General features: G+C 34.7%; 1 pseudogene; it reads left to right on the plus strand.

The window, feature by feature from the left end:
* The first annotated feature begins 8,459 nt into the window (after positions 1-8,459).
* LOC143571942 (E3 ubiquitin-protein ligase WAV3-like) lies at positions 8,460-11,449 on the plus strand (annotated as a pseudogene).
* Positions 11,450-21,545: the final 10,096 nt, after the last annotated feature.

The raw sequence follows: 21,545 nt of genomic DNA on the forward strand, positions 1-21,545 counted from the left end.
TTAGCTCAAATTTATCAAAGCCCATACCCGCAAGCCCAAGTTCACCAAGCTTACACCACTTAGACCTCACTAGTGTCATCCTTTCAAGCTCAACCTAATCAAACTATTCCAGATCCATCCACCTCGACTGCTTCAGTTACGGAAGTTGCTTGAATACTCTGAAGATTTTGCTTTCGTTATTCCTATCTTAAGTTAACTTATCTTTTTCGTTTATGCATTGTAGCGGCACTTTAGTTATTTGTGATATTGGATGATTTGAATTTGAACTATTTTGAGCGTTTTACCCCATGAATAAAGTTTCTTATATCAAAGTTAATTTATTAGGATCTTGTACCTCTATCCCATTTCCTTATACTCGATTATCACAATTCATAATAACATCTGTTTCACGAAATTTGTTTCCTTTCAAAATTGTACTTCTAAAAGCAAAAGATGTTTTAGAAATTTCATGGTTTTATCAATCCAACTCGAACATTTATTAATTATCTTTCGAATTTATTATAAAAACATTTGTTTTATCTTAAAATTTTGTTTTTAATGTTTTATAACCCACATGATGGAACGGATTAAGCGGACCATCCGACGATAAGAGTAATTATGGTTGTGAACATAATTATCCAAGTCCTCGTATGGAAATCATAATACGTACAATTGTGTGTCATAATCTAGAACCAAAAGTAGTTTGAGTAACGGTACACATGTTGAAATGATAAGGACATGGTGGATATGCAGCTAGTACATCCTATACATAAGTGCTCTTATTAGAATGTCATTTGGAGCATTGCTTCGATTACTAAAAGTTATATGTTATGATATTTTCCTTAAAAGTTTAATTATTTTCAAAATGATTATGTTTTATTTTTTCTTAATTTTGGGACGAAATTCCCTAAAGTAGGGGAGACTGTAACATCTCAGATTTTTCGAACCAGTATTCGTTTACATAAACCGATGCGGGAACTTATTCGAACCCTTATTATTAATTATATCAAGTATTTAATTAGTATTTTCATTTTATACCCCTTACATTTTCTAAGTTGTTTAGGTTTTGTTTAAACTTTAAAATAAACAAGAAATTGAACATTTAAGAAAGTTTAGGGACTTAAAAGTGTCAAAAAGCCAAACGTTTCTTCCTTTGGCCGGACCACTGTGCACCGCCACCACACAGCTGATCAGTTTGTTTTTGTGTTAGATCATTTCCTAGTTCGTTTTTGGCCCAAAATCGTTTATTTTGGGACTAAATTGAGTGTTTTAAGCCCCAAGAAAACTAATATAGCCTAGATACATGTCCATGTTTATTGTCCCTTGTCCAAGAATGAATTTTACTGCTTGATATGTTGATTTGATCATTAAAACTTGATTTGGTTTCTTAAACGAGTAAACCATCCTTATTTGGTTTGTTTTTGTGTTTCCTATATAAACAAGACATATTTTCCTCTGCCATCTTAACCTAAACCCTAATTCATCTTTCCCCAGCCGTCACTTATCTCCGGCCTTCATCATCTTGCTCGTTTTTTTATTATTTGTTGAAGAAACAAGTCTTGAAGTTTGACTTTACTTAAGCACCGACCTTTGACTTCATCTCTTGATCGATCCTTTCACTTTTCGGGTATGTTGTAAATTGTAAAATCGTTCATATATATTCCCTAGTTAATAAACTTCAATCAATTTCTGTGGTTGAAGGGTGTTGACTGGTGAATTCATTTAAAACTCGTTAAACGACAAAATAGTCAACAAGTTTGACTTTACATTTTCTCATACTTCTGGCCAGATTCAATGTTCGGCCCAGAAGACTTTTATTCTCGTAACGAAATTTTCAGAATACTGACCAAAACCCGAATTTCGACTCGCTGTTCGGATTCTGGTCAGTACCGACTCGTTTAAATCTTAAATTTAACATAACCGGGTTCTAAACATCCGTTTGGATTGATTCTAGCAGAAACAAGTTTGTTTTTACTTATATTATCATATCCTATAATTTTGAAATATCCTGAAAACATAAAGGCTAATAATATTAATAATAATAAATAAATAAAAGTCAATCAATCAAATATGAGAGAAAAATAATATAAATTATTTATATGCATGTTAGTGTGCGTTAAATTAAAAATAATAATAATAGAATAATAAATATTATTAAATTAACGAAATATATGAAATAACTATGCGTGTCAGATCGTTCAAATACCAAACTAAAGTAAAATATCAAATTTAAGTAAACATATTTTAATATATATATATATATATATATCAATCAACATAATTAATTCAGAACTATTGCAAGCCGTCGCCGCACACCTCTGACCAACGACAAGCCGCACACAGGCTGCTACGGCCACCTATAATCCACTATCTACAGACCACTAGAATGTTTATATCGAATTATAAATTAAGAAATGATCGACTCTGTTGCCAGTTATTGTCTAACCTCTCCTTCACTACTCCCTTAAAGACCGAAACCGACAAAGACGAGTATTCCTACGAAGATGCGTGACATCGCAAAAATCGAAACAGACGACGCCATCCGCTCTCTCTATCATGAAGCACGTCAACCGAGCACGGGAGCATCAAGGACGCCATTTATTTTCCGTGTTCGTGACTTTCCAGCGATTAGAACATCATCTCCGACAGCCCTACCGTCTCACCAAATCCAAAACAACACAAATAAACATCCATCCGTTCGTCTCCACCGCGCCAATAACTCCTGTCACCATTGTTGCATATTTTCGGGTGACACTTATTGCCGCACGCCAGGGGCGGATGCAGCTTATAAGGAGGGGTAGCACCCACTACCCCTCAACTTTTCCGGCGAAGTGGAAATTCTTACGTTTTATGTATTACGTCACCCCCTGAAAATTATATTACGCTACGCCTCAAAAATTTTGAAAAGCCCAAAACTTTACCTTTTAAAGTTTTAAAAGCCAAAAATGATTAAAACCCTACCATTTAATTAAAACTTAAAATCCCAACTTAAATAATCGGGTGAAGGTAGGCATGAAACGGGTTATCGTGCGCCACTATGAAGCGCGTAACCAGGCACCTGTATGTGCTAAACAAGTAACCGGGCATGGAGACGCGCGTAATGCTAAACTAGACCCGGTATGCGTGAAACGCATAACAAGGTGGTTGTATGAGCGAAACGCGTTACCGGGCGCCGGTACACTCGAAATGCATTACCAGACCCGCGAAACTGGTTAATGGGCGTAAACGCGAAACACATAATCTAATGTCGGTACGTGCAGCGCGTAACTAGGCTGAGGAAGTGCGAAACGCGTTACGGGCCCCCATACGCGTGAAACGCAAAACCAGCTACCGATACACGCAAAACATGTAAAAAAATTTTCGTTAATGTACGGGGAAAAAAAATTTACGCTATCCCTAAAATTATGTTCTGGATCCGCCACTGCCGCACGCCACCGCTACCGAAGCTCCACCACCTACACCGACGATTTCCCCAGGTAGACTTCAACCGTCGCGTATCAGTGTTTTAAAATATTCTACTTCGTATGGTCTCCGTTTACCTTAGAAGTTGGTTTTGGTATAGAGTGATGACTAATATAACCAAAAATTTAAAGAAGATGGAGTTCTAAAACAAATATTTTTGAAAGTTTATATCTAATATAGTTATTGCCTTAGTATCACAAACCTTTATTTACACTTTATATTTTTAACTAAACTTTACGTTTATTAATACATAGATCATAAATCATAAATCAAAAATCATAAATTATGTTTTTCTTAAAAACCTCACGGTGCGTAGCTCTTTATAAAGTTATGACAAAAACCTTATTATAAATATATTAAAACTATAATTATAATATAATATACATATATCTAAATATAAAGAGGATTCAATAAAACTTAGTTTGAGCTTATGCATTTAATGGTTGAACCTTTAAGAAATTTGCATTAATAAATTAACGCATTTTGACTGACAATAACTAATGGTCCACTAATATGACAACAAATAGTAAGAGTACATATGAAATTAAATTATACCCTCCTAATTTCGTTTTATAAATCTTACAGAATATAAATTACTTGTAGGCCATCGCAATGCCTTTAGTAAGAACAAGTCTAATACTGTTGTGAATTATCATTCAAGGTACGGATTCTTACCCCTTCATTTGTTATTATCGTGCTCGATTGTTAAAACCTCGTTGATGCTTCGCGTTCTTTTGGAACTCCTAAACGTCTTTGGATTATTAATTGGATTTAATTTATTTTGCTTCAAGATCCGGTTCTGGTAGTTTGGACTCGAAATTTGGTTCGATATTATATGCATGCGATAAATTTCCCCAGTTGTACTCAGTATCGCATATTATGTTACTTAATACACGCCATGGATATTTGTTGATATTGTTTGTACTTTGAGCGTGCTACCTGCATTTGATGGACTTATTATACCGTAAAACCTTTCGCCACCAATCTTGCCTTGTATCTTTCAATCTCTCCATTCGGTTTATATTTGATTTTATAAACCCATTTGGAGTCAATAGGGCGTTTTCCCTCTAGCAAAACCTCTAGGGTCCAAGTTTTATTCTCTTTGAGAGCTTCAATTTCTCTCCTCATAGCCTCAAACCAATTTTTATTTTTAACTGCCTGGTGAAAATATTTTGGCTCATTGTTACAAGTGATGGCCGCTAGAAAAGCTTTATGAGAATCAGAAAATCTTCTATAAGTTAAATAGTTTGAAAGAGGGTGTACCGTGGAAAAAGATTGATTGCTTGTAGGGTGTGAATGGCCAATGAACGGAGGCAACTTAACATCAAAACCTTCAAACTTCTTTGGGTGAAAAATATTTCTCTTTTCCCTTGTATTTATGGATTCTGATTGTATACTTTTGAATTCTGTTGATTGATTGTGGGTCATACTGGGCTGTTGTGGGCCTTGATTATCATTATTAGGATTATTAAAATCATGTTGTGGAGCATGATCATTCCCATTATGTTCTGGACCGTGACCATGGTCATTAGTTTCTTCTTGTGGGCCATGACCATTATTACTTGCATCATCTGGGCATGGCCTAATGTTATTTTCACTATTGCTATTATCATTGGGCTGATTAAAAAAATGATCCCAATACTCATCTTAAACAATGGGAGGTTCAAACAATACTGGATTGTTTGTTTTTGACTTTACAACTTCAAAAGGATATTTCCCTTCTATGAATCGGACATCACGAGAAGTGACACATTTGCCATGTTTGATGTCATAAATCTTATATCCTTTAGTGCCTTGAGGATATCCTAGGAATACTCCAGGTCTCCCCCTGAATTGGAACTTATCCCCTCCGGTCTTTGTACTTCTATAATATACCAAACAACCCAATACTTTCATGTTTGTATAATTAATGGGCCTATTAAAAATGACCTCGTATGGAGTTTTACTTTCAATAGCACTTGCTGGGAGTCGATTAATGATATATGTGGCAGCTTGTATGCACTCACCCCAAAATCTTTTCGGTAAGCTCGCTTGAAACATAAGCGAACGGGCCGTTTCAAGTAGATGTCGATGTTTACGTTCCACCACCCCGTTTTGTTGATGAGTATGTGGGCACGTGGTTTCTAGAAGGATTCCTTCTTAAGAGTAAAATTCCTTCATTCGATTTGAAATGAATTCTCCTCCATTATCACATCGTATTTTTTTAATCGGCTTCCCAAACTGTGTCTTCACCATTCTTTTAAAACTTATCAAGCAATCACTAGCATCACTCTTATGTTTAATGAGATAAGTCCATACGGCCCTACTGATATCCTAGGAATACTCCAGGTCTCCCCCTGAATTGGAACTTATCCCCTCCGGTCTCTGTACTTCTATAATATACCAAACAACCCAATACTTTCATGTTTGTATAATTAATGGGCTTATTAAAAATGACCTCGTATGGAGTTTTATTTTCAATAGCACTTGCTGGGAATCGATTAATGATATATGTGGCAGCTTGTATGCGCTCACCCCAAAATCTTTTCGGTAAGCTCGCTTGAAACATAAGCGAACGGGCCGTTTCAAGTAGATGTCGATGTTTACGTTCCACCACCCCGTTTTGTTGATGAGTATGTGGGCACGTGGTTTCTAGAAGGATTCCTTCTTAAGAGTAAAATTCCTTCATTCGATTTGAAATGAATTCTCCTCCATTATCACATCGTATTCTTTTAATCGGCTTCCCAAACTGTGTCTTCACCATTCTTTGAATACTTATCAAGCAATCACTAGCATCACTCTTATGTTTAACGAGATAAGTCCATACAGCCCTACTGAAATCATCCACAATGGTTAAAAAGAAACTAGCATGCGAGGTGGAGGGTTTGCGATATTTTCCCCATATATCACAATGAATTAAATCGAAACATGCGTCACTTTTAATAAAATTCCTTGGAAAAGGTAAACGGGTAAACTTTACATTGCTACAAGCATCACAATCAAAATCCTTAAATTTGAAACAAGTACTTTTTAAAAAACCAATATGACACAATTTATCAAATGAAGCATGACCCTATCTCTTGTGCCAAATTTCAACATCCGTTTTTGACACCATAGCTTTATTTTCTCTAATCACCATGTCCATTCGATAGAGACCATTCACGCGCTTACCCACTCCAATCATCTTCTTCGAATGTAAGGCCTGCATGCAACAGAAATCAGGAAAGAAGCTCACTACACATTGAAGATCGGTGGCAAGTCTACCAACCGAGAGGAGGTTACAATTAAAATCAGGTATATATAGGACTTTAGTAATTTTTGTTTGGTTCGTTAACATGCTTTCACCCATACCCTTAACAGTTACATTATCACCATTCTGTATCATTACGGGTGTTTGTTTAGTATGCTCGGTGTAATTTTCTAAAAAGTTAAGTGTGGACAATATGATCCGTGGAGCCGGAATCAATAATCCACTCATCAAGTTGTGTAACCTTACCTGCCATGGACATGTTAGCTTTAAACAATTGATCACCTTGCGTGTTCTCTTTGGGCCCTGTGAAGTGTTGGCTCGATATTGTTCCTCACTTAGGCCGCCAACTGTGGTGCTTTGGTTGTTCTCAACGCAACTGACCTTTTGCTTACCTTTCTCCCTTTTTGCCTTTCCCAACCACCAGTCGGGATACCCGATTCGTGGGTACATGAGTCTCCCTCGCCGTTCTGTTTTGCATCTTTGACACCTCCCTTGTACCTTTGTTGACCATTATCTCATCGACCTTGTTGTCCTGTTTGGAATGCCACCGATTCAGTTTGAGATCTTTTAGCGGAAGCGATACTTCTTTGTTGTTTGTCCTCGGAAGCCAAGCGATGCCAAGTGTGGGACTAGGCTTCATTGACAATAGGTGGGTTCTTATGGCAGTGAAATCAGAGTCAAGGCCCATGAGGAATTGGTATAATTGCTCCTTTTCCCGAAAATCTTTCATCTTTTTACCGATTTCACAAGAGCAAATCCTGCAACTGCAGCGTGGTGGAGGTAGGACTGTGTTGATCTCATCCCATATCGATCGCAATTTGGTGTAGTATGTGGAGACAGAGGAGCCATCTTATCTTGCCATCGTAAGTGATTGCTTAAGCTCATAAGCCCGCGGCGCGCTTTCCTTTCCAAACCGCTCTCTTAGGTCTGACCATATTTCTAGCGAAGTGTTAGTGTACTTCACACTCCCTTGAATATCTTTCTCCATGGCGGTGGTTAGCCACCCCTTAATCATAGCATCACAACGAAGCCAAGCCATATATGTGTCTTTGGTCTGATCCGGTTTAGGAAGAGAGCCATCAACGAAACCCATCTTATTCTTGGCAAATAGAATTGGTCATCTCCTGGCACCAATCACTATAGTTTAGATCAGTAAGTAAGTCGTTGACCTGCATTTGTTTAGGGTAATCTGATGGATGGATATAGTAGGGTGAACTGGGGTCGATGGTTTTATGGTTGTTCTTGTCACCGGTATTAGCATCTTCACTTCCGGCCCTGATAACGTTTTGGAGCAACTAGGGTTTATAGGTTTAGTAAGTGGCCCTGCTCTGATACCATGAAAATTATCAGAGAGGGTTTTGATTTCTGTTTATTCATTCCAACCAAGTATGGCCAGGAAAGAGTATATAAATACAATAGTCTCATAATTGGATTCAAAAACAAAGTCAAACTATCCCTATCACTTACGCTCTGTTCCTGAGTTTCATTTAACAAGGGAAAGGAAAGGAAATGAAGGGATGGAAAGAAAATGTTGTGTTCCTGAGTTTCATTAAAGGAAGGAAAGAACAATAAGTGTGTTCCAGAGTTTCATTAAAGGAAAGAAAGCAAAGGAAAGAAAAGGAAAATGGAGGGTTTTATAGTGTAAATTCTTTCCTTCCATTTTGGAAGGAATTGAATGGATGAAAAGGAAAGGAAAATGAATTAAAGGAAAGGAAAATGAAAAGAATGGAAATGAATGGAATAAACGATAATATCATATTTTATAATATTAAATTTGAATCCAATATTTTCTACTATAGCTCGTAGCCTTTTCCCACTTCGTCGCATGACCGAAAGTGGGAAACAAGAATCTTTACATCTGATTAACTCGTTGGTTGCTGACGGTGGGTCCAATATAACCGAGGCCCTAATAAAGGGAGCCAAAGTGATGACCGACCGCAAATTCAAGAATCCCGTTAGTAGTATGATATTGCTGTCAGACGAGCAAGACACGTATTACACTAGTGTCCTCCTGCTAAATCCCGGGTTTAAAACTGATTATCAGGCTCTTTTACCTTCTATTCAAGTTAAAAAAAGGCGAATCTCGTGTGCCTATTCACACATTTGGGTTTGGTGTGAATCATGATGCATGTGCATTACACTATATAGCTGAGCATTCCGGAGGGATGTTTTCGTTTGTAAATTCGGAGAATGTGACACAAGACGGTTTTGCTCAGTGTATTGGCGGGCTTTTGAGCATTGTGGTTCAAGAACTGCGAGTTGAAGTCAAGTGTGACATCCCGTGTTACAGCTCGGGTCTATTAAAGCCGGGAGTTACAAAGCGTGTATGGATGATAATAGAAGATCAGGATATATTGAAGTTGGCGATTTATATGCTGAAGAAGACAGAAATTTTCTCATAGAAATGGATATTCCAGTGGGTAACGAAATGTCATTGCGAAATTTAAAGTTACTTATACGGACCCGGTAAAGAAAACAATGGTCGTGGTTGGTGACAACGAAGATGTGATGATCTCAAGGCCCGAGACAGCTTTGGGAGACCAAAAAGTGTCGATAGAAGTTGACCGACAAAAGAACTGGCTTATGGCCTTCGAGGTGATAGCTGAGGCCCGAAGGATGGCTGAAAGTGATAATTTAACGTCGGCAGTGTCGTTACTCGAAGAATGTTGAAAAAAGTTGGCGTGTTCTGTGTCGGGCCGTGGAGATGATGTGTTAGTTGTTGGTTTGATGGCCGAGTTGAGGGAAATGATAGAGAGAATGGTGAACCGTTCTACATATGAGCATTTCAGTCGGGCTTATGTGTTGTCGAGCTTGAGCTCACACTCGTGGCAGCGGGCCACGACTAGGGGTGGCTCGACCGAGTTGACAAGCGAGATACATACTTACCAAATACAGACAATGGTGGACATGATTATCATATCTTATACAATGCCTTCAACATCAATGGTTAATCCCACTGCTACACCACCCAATAACAAAAGGTGCTTAAATGATGGGAGAATGTAACCTTTTTAATTTAAGTTTATGTTTTCATTTTAGCTTTAAAAAGTTTGGGTATATTATTCCAATTAGTTTTGATTGGTTTTAACTTTTAAGTGAACAAGTAATGTAAGAATGCTAACAAGTTTGAATCTTATGAATATTTATTTAATATATGATCATTGATAGTTTGGTGTTTTTAAATTTGTATGATCAGCTTGTTGGATATTTTAGTTGTCACAAGTTTCAAGATTTCAAGGGATTCAAACTCATATCTCCAATTTGGTTTGTTTGTTGGCCTACAGCCCAAACAAACAAGCAGCCCGATCACGACAAATAAGCGGTCCATAAACTATGTTTAAGTTAGGGTTGTTCATGAGCTGAGCCAAACCGAGCGAAGGCTTGCTCGTTGTTTGGCTTGTTTACAACCGAACCGAACCGAACGGCTAAAATTCGAACCGAACGGAACTCGAAACAAGTTGTAATGCATGATAATTTGGTTTCATCACAAGTTTGACTTGTTTTATTCAGATTTGTAGAGATTATGGCTCGTGTATTCTCTCGGGCCGCGTGGCGATGTGTGTGGCATATGGTTCAGGTAAAGATATATATCAAGTATAGGGGTGTAAACAAGCCGAGCCCGAGCTCAACTAGGCTTGAGTTTGGCTCGTTTTGACTTATGAGAGCTCGAGCTCAGTTCATTTTGATATACAAGAGCTCGAGCTCAGTTTATGATTCGTTCTTTCAAGAAAAATAAGACCGTACAGTATGTCAGGCCCGTGATTTGTTTTTTCGAGCTCTACTCGTTGCTCTTTTTTTTCAAGCTCGTGGTTCGCTTTTTTTTGCTTAGTGTTTATTTATTATTAATTAATTTATATACAATTTTAGTTATTTATATATATATATTTTATATAACATAATATATATTATTTAGTTATTAGTTATTTTATCATAATTTTATGTATAATAAATAGTTTTGTATAAATATAAATTTAATGCATTAGTTGAAAATCATATAATTATTAGGCTTGCGAGAGCTCGATAAATGAAACTCAAGCTTGGGCTCGTTTATTAAACAAGCTTATTTTAAGGATTGAGCTTGTTTAACTTCGACTTGATTCGAGCTTCTAACAAGCCTATCTCGAGTCATGAGCCGGGCTTGGCTCGTATATACCCATACTCAAGTCACAAGGCGATATGGTCATATAGGACGTGTGCCAAACAATCCACCCTTCGAATGTCATTGTTTACAATAATTCTAACATTAACTTTATTTGTTTTTGGTGTGAATCATGATGCGGGTGCATGGATGGGGTTTGGATTTGCACTTAGAAGATGCGTTAACGTCAGTCAATCAGCTAATCATCCATTTTTATATTCTTGTCATATAACTTATTACTTATGTTAATATCAACTTTATGACCTCTCAGACCGCACACGAGAAAATCGGCGTTGTTGATTCACAGTGGATCATTCATCAAGTCGTTCCTTCTCTCGGTAGCCTAGTGAGTCACCATTTTGTTTGAAATACTAAACAACCATCTTCTTACTTCTGACAGACTGACATGATTAATATTATTACTGTTATTATTTTAACAAATTCAGGGTAAGTCTGAGAACGATGAAGCTCCATGGAAAGGGGTAAGAGATAGATGCAAAAGCGAGTGGGCATTGTTTCAAGATCGGCTTGCAAATGCAGATAAAGCTTACTTTAGCCTAGCTATGTTTGTTGACCCGTTTTGGGCTGGTTCAGCCAGTGAGATGCTTGGTTATAGGGATCCATATAGTCCCACTATATGATGAGAATGTCAGTTTTTGTGCATAGTTTATGTTATTATGATAGCAAACTTCAGTGACTTTGTTTCCTTTGTGGTTGATGTTTTGTAAGGATGGTAATACTTTTGTATTAATCTTATATACTTTTAGTTGGACTAGAAATGACATGAGTTGAGTTTGATCTTTGTTAATTGTGTTACCTTCTTGATAAGAAAACATGTACCGGCCCGGCCCAACCGGAAGTATTGTATATTTGTATGGTCTTATTTTTCTAGATTTTGTTTATTGCAAATGTGTGATAAGAGGTTACATCAATGCCAAAATTAACTTGAATTATTGTAGGCAAAGGTTGTTGAGTCATGACCCAAGCTGCTATTTGGAGTATGATTCAAGATGCACTCATTCCCAGGGGCGGAACCACAGGAGGGTCAAGGGGGTCCGTTGATCCTCCGGTGTCCAAAGTTTATGTCCAAAGTTTATGTTGTTTGGAGTATGATTCAAGATGCACTCATTCCCAGGGGCGGAACCACAGGAGGGTCAAGGGGGTCCGTTGACCCTCCGGTGTCCAAAGTTTATGTTAACATGCATATCCGACGAAGAACCTTTTTTTAGTTTTAACCTTAAAAAATGTTCTTGTAGAGCCGTTTAAGTGAAAAAAAATGGTGAAAACAGCAGTTTTGTAGAAAACTTCAGCGGCGGGCGGGAACAATGTGAATTTCTGGTGAGAGGAATAAAAAGGAAGATGAAGAAGGCAGGATAATAAATGGTTTTTTAGGTTAATAAAATAAAGAAACTAATATTTTACTACATTTAAGAGTAGATTGTAGACGATAGATAGACCTTTGAGTTGTGACATATGCTAGCTCTCATTAAAAATGATCACTAGTTTTTTTTTCTTTTACAAGAAGCATAGGGATTTAGATTTTTTTTTTTTTCATTTTATTGTTTGATATTTTGTTGTGTATTTTTATTAGTTTATCATCTAGTTGCTTTAGGATTTATATAATTTTTGTAAATTCTTTTTTTATCATATTTTAAATAAATAATAACTATATAATATTATTTTTCACTAATATAGAGATCATTTTAGAAAGATAATTAGGCAAAAGAAAAGCTTTAGTCAAACATAAAGGGTCATAAATCCGTGTTATAACAATAACAAAAAAAGAGTTTAAGAATTAGCGGAATTATGAACGTTTGACGAGTATAAAAGAAATTCCTGTTACGACCCCCCAGTTGAAAAGTTCTAGTTTCGTCACTGCTCATTCCATCTAACAAATCAATTAATTAATGTAACTATTTTAATACAACTCTTGTTCTTGTTTAATTTTTCTTTTAAGTATGGTCGTTTTTGCTTATGAACAAATAGTTGGTGTAAGATTAGGGATATAAATTCATGACACGACACAAACATAACTAAAAAGTTCATAGGTTGTGATTGATTTTAAACCAGCTCTGGTCATCCTGATTGATTTGTGGACTATAATTTGTTTAAAAATGTAATTAATACCATAACCTAAATTATTAGATAATACCAAATTTAGGTTTGCGGCACAGTTTGTTACTCGTTTGCCTCTGTCTTGATGTAAACATTATACTTTATTATAATTTATCTTAAATATTTTTATTTCGAATCCAAGCAAACATGAAAAAAGAAAAGCAATTTTATTATAAACCGATCCATTCCATTTGCCTTGAGTCTCACATTCTCCTGCTTCTTTTCAACTACTTTCTGGTGTTCAGAACTCGCTCGAGTTGCAGTCGAATTCGGACCTTAACTGAAGTAAATTTGTAAGTTGTGAAAAGAAGATGGGAGAGTTAACAGGGTACCAGTTGGGGTTATTGGTGCATTGTTTCTATCAGTGACATCATCTGTGTCAATTGTTATTTGCAGCAAGCCCTTGATGAGCAATCTGGGCTTTCCTTTTGGTAATTTTTCTGTATATTATTTCTATGTTTATTTTCATGTCAAATAACCATTTTTGTCCATTTTTGTTAAAATACACGTGTAGATTAGGTATATCCGCGCGTTAAATATAGTTTTCTGGTATTCAATATTCAAGTAAATTACAATGTCATTACCGTTATACATTATAATATAAGAAATATTTCTATGTTTATTTTCATGTCAAATAACCATTTTTGTCCATTTTTGTTAAAATACACGTATAGATTAGGTATATTCACGCGTTAAATATAGTTTTCTAGTATTCAATATTCAAGTAAATTACAATGTCAATACCGTTATACATTATAATATAAGAAACTGAAGCAGTTTTGATATTTGATATTTAAAAAAAATCCCATAGCAGAGTAAGCAAATATGGTATAATTCTGTCTCTAGGACTGTTTTATAAATTCCTTTCCGGTTGCATCTCTTAAAATAAGTTCAGTATCAATTTTTATTTCAAGTTTCTCATAGATTCACGAAAAATAAAAAGGATAACACTTGAAAAAATGTTATAAAGTTTCAGACACGACCTGAACATGACATGAAAATATTCAGGTTTTGGGTTCTTCTTAAAAAAGGGCCATGCTCGGGTTTACCTATTTAGCCCGTTTAGTTAAACAGATCGACGGTTGACCTGCATTATGTTTAGTTAAAGAGGTCGACCCATTAACCCGTTTAACCTATTTATTTACAACTCACCGACTCAATTACACGCTTACAACTTGGTTATCACCCACCAACCAGTTTGACTAGTTTGGATAATTAATGGTTAAAAGAGTTATACTTTTGACACGAATAAAATTATGGGTCATGTTCAAGTTGAACTATTTAACCTACCGTACACGATTGACGCCCCTAGGTTTTGCTAAATCTTCAGAACCGAAAACAAACAATTACTTGATGAAATTAAATACATAAATAAACGCGTAAGTTAAGACAATAAATAATTTACACATTTTGTACTAAAAATAAACTTATTAGAAAATGATAAAATTGGGGGGAAATCTTCATTGGTATAAATAATAAAGTAGGAGCCCGATTAACGGTTCGTATCACTTACGCGTTTATTTATGTATTTAACTTCATCAAGTAATTGTTTGTTTTCAGTTACGAGGATTTACAATAAAGATGTGATTGAACATGATAGCTTCTTACAAAATTTTTCCACTTTTCTCTCTTAGAGCATTTTCAACCCATCCCCTAAAATTATGTGAGGCGAGTTTGCAAATTATAGGGTGGGGTTATGAGTGTAAACTATAGGGTTAAGAGAGAAAATGCAGTACTTTTTGTAAATTTGGGAAACTTTATTAGCCCCCATTTATTTTTTAATATTTGTTGAATTGGTTGTGAGTAGATTAAAGAGAAAATTGTAATGATAAAGGTATAACAAGTATTATTTAATCAAACAAGTGAGAGAAATGGAGTGCTTTATAGTGTAATTTTAGATATAGAGATGGGGGACAGGCTAGGAATGCTCTTATAAGAGCTAAGCATTTCTTTGTATACAATATATGTAATTTAATTTTTAACTTTATCATTCATATTAAAATTAGTAGTTTAACTTTTTTTTCGTTTCAACTCTAGATAATGGAACACATGACTGACCATATGTTAAAACATGTTGTCTAAAAAAACAAAAAAAAAACATATAAAGTGATTGGCCTTAGATTTTATTAATCTTTATTAGAAAACAAACATTAAGTGAAATTTTCTTTCTTTAAAATTTGAAATTAATTATTTTATTTAAATGTAAGGCCCCGAACCCGGTAGCCCTACTTTAGCGTCGGATTTACTCATAAACACAGTTCTTACAAATCAGAGTTCATTAAAACTTTCGCGGAATATAAAAACTTTCATAAAACATTTCATACAAAACACGCCTTGTCTTAAAACATCATTTTGTCTTTCAAAATTAAAGAAACATTAAACTTAAACGTCTTGAGTCTTCAGATGCCAGTCTTCTATTCGCCCACCATGTGCCCGCTCAAGCTAGCTGTCTCATTCTACTCACCTGCGTGCATACTAAAAGTCAGCTACGCTGAGTGAGTTCTAGTTAATCGTACGCCATACAATACATACACATACATACATATCCGAAGATACATATCCATACTTCACTAGTTACCCTTCTGTTCTACATACATACTTGCTACCATACATACATACATATCTACAATCACTAACCTCAGTCTACCGAGAGTATGTTCATAGTCCGCCGTCTATACCTGTACTCAAGGTCGTGAACACGTAAAAGGTCCGCAGTCCTTACCTATGTTCACCATTCATGGTACGTACAAGGTCCGCGGTCCTTCCCTATACCATCATACATCCACAACACGTACAAGGTCCACAGTCCTTCCCTATGTTGCAACCTAATTCATAGCACGTACGAGGTCCGCAGTCCTCCCTTATGCTACCACATCACAATGCAGCACGTATAAGGTCCACAGTCCTTTCCTATGCTGATGCTTATCTATAATACGTATAAGGTCCGCAGTCCTTAACTACGTTGTCGTCTATTATCTGTAACACGTATAAGGCCCACCGTCCCTATCTACGTTTACATCTATCATCTACATTACGTATAAGGACCGCAGTCCTTAACTACGCCATCACCAGCCGAGTCTACGTCCGACAGAAGCTAGAGGGATTTGCCATCCTAACTTACTATGTCGAACGTAGAACTCACATACCATTCGTGTACCTATATACACATACTTCACATATACAATAATTACATTATAACATAAGAACACTCTAGGCGTTCTTTACATCATTCATTTAACAACCATACCCCTTGTCGATACGTGCAATATCCGAAGATCGTTCACGCCCCGACAAGTATTCATTGTAATATTCATACATCTTCGATATATAATATTCGTACCTTTATTTTTAACCTGACAGTACGCGCAATATCCGAAGATCGTTCGCGTACCGACAAGCAATCATTCATATCCATCACATATATCACATATGGCATACACTTATCACTTAGGATAAATGTATTAACAACACATCGAGTATGCACACAGCCCCGAAAACATAACAAGGAATGGGGCTAGAAACTCACCTGAACTCTGCTTCTTCCTCCGATAGTTGTAAAATCCCTTCTTTAACTGAGCTCGGCTGACTGTATAAGTTACACGTATCAATTAACTATCACTACTCATATCATCTTTCTAGTCTTAATTACTACCCACAACGAATGGGGGTCCGGGGGCAGCGCCCCTGGCAGCGGGGTCTAGGGGCGGCAGCCCCTAGCAGGGTCCAAGGGGCAGAGCCCCTGGCTGGGGTCGAGCTGCCAGGTCAGCTTGGAAAAATTTTATTTACATTAACTGTCTTAACACATTTTCCATTAGGTTTTTAATTTATTTTCTAAGCGAACCTAACTTTAGGCGAAGTTAAACCTTAAGCGAACTTAGCTTTAGGCGAAGTTGTCATCAGGCGAACTTGGCTTTAGGCGAAGTTGTCATCAGGCGAACTTAGCCTGCAGGCGAAGTTCATCAGGCGAACTTAGCTTGCAGGCGAAGTTCATCAGCTGCAGGTACTGTTCGCTCTTAAATCCTTCGTTTCTTAACCAAATAACTCGATTTAGGTATCCACGGAATCGTCTGACCAGTGCCTACAAACCCCAACCATCAAATTGTCCTAACATCGATGTTTAAAGGGTGCGATTTAGGCATATAGGTTACGGGTCCTTTTTATCAATCGATTAACCCATCAAATCATAACCATTTTCAGTAAGTTTAGCTTTGTTGGATTCGTTTTTACCATACAAACACAGATCTATCATTTCTATACTAATCCAAACCTAAACGAACAAGTTCTCGGTATAAACGTACCGTAAATGAGTCGAACTACGAACACGAGCTGGTCTTGTTGCTTTGGTTCGTCACGACGATCTAGCACCAACAAGCTCGGGTCCTCGCCTTTGGATCTTGGTTCGGGTCGTGTGTGTTTTGGGTGTGTGTAGAGATTAGGATGGATAAATGGATGGAATGGAAAGGATTGGGGTTTAAGGGGGTATTTATACTCCCTCAAGCCCGTGGACCGAATGCCCATATTTCCTTTTGGTCCATATCCAATCCCATCTAATTATCCTACTAAGTCTTCATATTATGCTATTATTATTATCGTTCCACTAACTCGTTTATTTCACCCGACAAAATAATATATTAAATATTACTTTAGAAATTTCGGGATGTTACATTAAATCAATATGAAAATCCATTATTTATAAAACTTTAATGTTAATAACTAATAAAATATATTTATATAAAACTAAATAGTATATTCATGTTGGTATTAGATTTTTAAAACATGAAATAATTATTAAAAAGATAAAATAACAGAAAAAGTTGAAAAAAGAATAAAATATGAAACTATTAATAAGAAAAAGAAATATAGATTTAATATGAGAGAGATGTGGAATAATTTTGTAAAAATAACTCATATATAATAACATATGGCATTAATACCATGTAGAACACGTGTTATAATAAATAAATTTATTAAAATAATAACACAATGTGAAATACAAAAACAAAAAATATGTTTAAAAGATATAAAGATATAATATATGGTAGAATAAATACACATTACACAATATGGAAATAAAAAGTTGTTGAAAATTCATAAATCTCTAAATATTTTTTTGTATACAATATTTGTTATTTTAACCTTCATATCAAAATTAGTAGTTTTGTTTTGTTTTTGCTTTCAACTTTTTATAATAACACACATAACTTGCCATGCGTTAAAACATGTTGTCTAAAAAACAAATCAATATCTATAGTGATTGGCTTTAGTTTTATTAATCTTTATTGCAAAACAAGCATAAAGTGAAATTTTCTTTATTTGAAATTTAAATTAATTATTTTATCTAAATCAACGTGAAAAATTATTCCTTATAAAAACTTAATATTTATAACTAATACAATATATTTATATAAAACTAAATAATATATGTTGTTATTAATTTTTTTATATCAAAAAATAATTATTAAAAAGAAAAAATAATAGATTAAAAAGAAAAAAAGTTAAATATAAAATATTAATTAAAAAGAGAATTGTATTTAATAAGAGAGAGAGAGAGGTGAGAAATTTTGTAGGAACTTATTTTGTGTGATGTCATGTGGCATTGAGAAACTTTTATTTATTATATAGGTGAAAAGATGTTGTAACCAACAAAATTTTGTATGTGTATAATTAAACCGATATGTAAAGATCGGGTTCTATATGTTTTAATTCATGGTAAATCTTTAGGAGTGATAAAATTACAAATATTGTATACAAAAAAATATTTAAAGATTTATGAATTTTAAAAAAAAAATATTTCCATTTTATTATACCATATATTATATCTTTTGAACATACTTTCTGTATTTCATATTGTGTTATTATTTAAATAAATTTATTTATTCTAACCCGAATTATTCACGGGTTTCTTAATGCTATATGTCATGACACATGAGTGATCCTAACAAAATTTTTCCATCTCTCTCTGATATTAAATATATATTTCTTTTTCTTATTAATATTTTATATTTTATTCTTTTTTATTTTTAATAATTATTTTTTGGTTTAAAAATTTAATACCAACATAAATATATTATTTTTTTATATAAATATGTTGTATTAGTTATTGATATTAAGCTTTTATAATTAACGAATTTTCGCGTTGATTTTGATAAAATAATTAATTTCAAATAAAGAAATTTTCACTTTATGTTTATTTTGCAATGAAGAATACTAAAAGCTAAGGCCAATCGCTTTAGGTAGCTTGTTTGTTTTTGAGACAACTTGTTTTAACACATGGTTAGTTTATGTGTTTCATTATCTAAAGTTAAAATAAAAAAAAAACGAAACTACTAATTTTAATATGGAGGATAAAGTTATAAATAAAATTACAAATATCATATATAAAGAAATATTTAGAGATTTACGAATTTTCAACTTTTCTTTATTCGTATTGTGTATTGTGTAATTTATTCTACCATATATTTGTATATGTTGAACATATTTTTTATATTTCATATTTTGTTATTATTTTAAATAAATTTATTTAGAGCAACTTCACATAATAGTAACCAACTTTCAAAAGTATTCCAACCTAGGGATTATAATATATAACCATAAGATAAATGCATTATATGAACCTTCATATATAAATGCCTTATGATTTCAGATTCAAAACATGACTCAAGTAAATTTTTTTATAGTGGCAGGTTTTTCCTCTTTGACAGTATTTTTTGGGTAAGTCAGATTTAGAGCGTCAAAATCAATATGAAATGTATCTGTATCAAAATGACCCATTCAAGTAATGGAGGTAGTTCCAAAAAGCTAATTATTATTATTTTCTTAACAACTAACAAATAAAAAATTGCCTAGCTACTTTATATGTGGTGACCCAATTTCTAAAGGCCACCGCTAGCTGGCCAAACCAAGTCGTATAGAGCGTTTAACAGCCTCCAAGTCATCTCCAGTTCCCGAGGAAAACCCACTCGTCTAAAGGCCCACTGGTGGTAAACCCTGTACGCCTTGAATATCGAACCGGATATCATAAAGATTCTAGTCTTCTTTCATTAAATACACATACCCTTCCTAAAATATTACTATGGGGATTAAACCGAACCAGACTTCCTATCAATGTTGTTAAGATCGGACCGGAACGGTCAACCGGTCTGATCGGGTTTCGGTCAACCGAATGTTCCGGTTCTATACAGTTCGTTTGGTTCCCAGAAAAACTAGCCGGTCCGAACTAGTTCACAAGTCCGACCTAAAAATTGGGCTGGTTGAACCGGTTTACCATGAATTTTTTTTTTGGAAAGCCTTTTTCTAGTCTAAACCGCCATTTTTGAGGAATAATTGTCTGTCCAGTCTGACCGGTTTAACCTGTTAAACCAGTGAACCTATTACTTGTTCGGTTCAATGTCTGGTCCAATTATGAAATCATTGCTTACTATCACTACACCACCACGCTAGAAAGCTAATACGTATTGTGTTCTTCTAGATACTAATCATTGATGTTATATACCTTTTAGTGACACGTATATGCCAATAAATGATTACATGACAAATAATAAAATATAGCATAGCATAGCATAGTTTGATTAATTAATAATAATAATTGGTAACCAAGCCAACCCAAAGCGAACATGGCGTTTACCATCTTCCCCGCGTCCCCTGTATTTCTCTCTCTAAATCTCAAATCACCAAACACAAAACCCTACTAACCGATGATCAAAATCTCCACCGTTAGATGCCGCCGCACCAGGATATGCATCCTCTCCTTACTCTTCCTCTCTGTCTTCGCTCCAATCCTGCTGCTCTACGGTACGATTCTTACTCTTCGTCTTTCTTTAATTGATTACTATACGGTGAGATAATATTATCCGTGTTTTGTGGTGCAGGATCGACTGGATTCGTTGAGGATTTATCGACTTTGGTATGATCCATTGATATTTATGCTGTTTTTTGTTTTTGTTAAGTTAGTGTGGTTATTGTTATTGTTATTGTTATTGATTAGACTGAAGTTAGGTTTGTAAATAATAAATTATAATATCCGACTCGATGTAATTGATGAAATTGGAGAATAGTTAAAACGATATGATTCATAAATATGCAAATGTTTCATATAAAAATGATATAATTCATATTATTTATATAAATAATATGAACTGAACTTTTGTTTAAAGCAGAAAACATTTTATAAAAATAATTATAGAAGTCATTATTATTATTTAATAGGAAATATAGAAAGATTAAAAAAATATAATTCATAAATCATATTACATGGGTAAAATAATGAAATGATCAATTTATTTAAATGTTTTATGAATGAACTGAACATTTTTTTCGAGTGGAAAATATTTTATAAAAATAATTATAGAAATTAATAGGAGGGAGATGCGGGAACAAAAAAGTATAGAAAGATTAAGAAAATATTTATAGTTATTTAGAGAGAGACGAGAAAAAAAGGGTTATGATGAACTCATATCGCTTTACTCTTTTATTATGTAGTATATTGTAGTATATAGATAGAGATATAAATTTAGATGTGGATGAACTCATAATGATTCATTATTTTCTTTGTTTTTTCCAGAAAGGAAGGAGGGATCTCCGGAAGCTTAACTTAGTAACGCAGGTTATTATTTGCATTTTGCA

The sequence above is a fragment of the Bidens hawaiensis genome, unplaced genomic scaffold, assembly GCF_021521415.1.
Source record: "Bidens hawaiensis isolate Kalapana, Puna unplaced genomic scaffold, B.hawaiensis_p1.1 tig00025633_1, whole genome shotgun sequence".
Taxonomy (NCBI): domain Eukaryota; kingdom Viridiplantae; phylum Streptophyta; class Magnoliopsida; order Asterales; family Asteraceae; genus Bidens; species Bidens hawaiensis.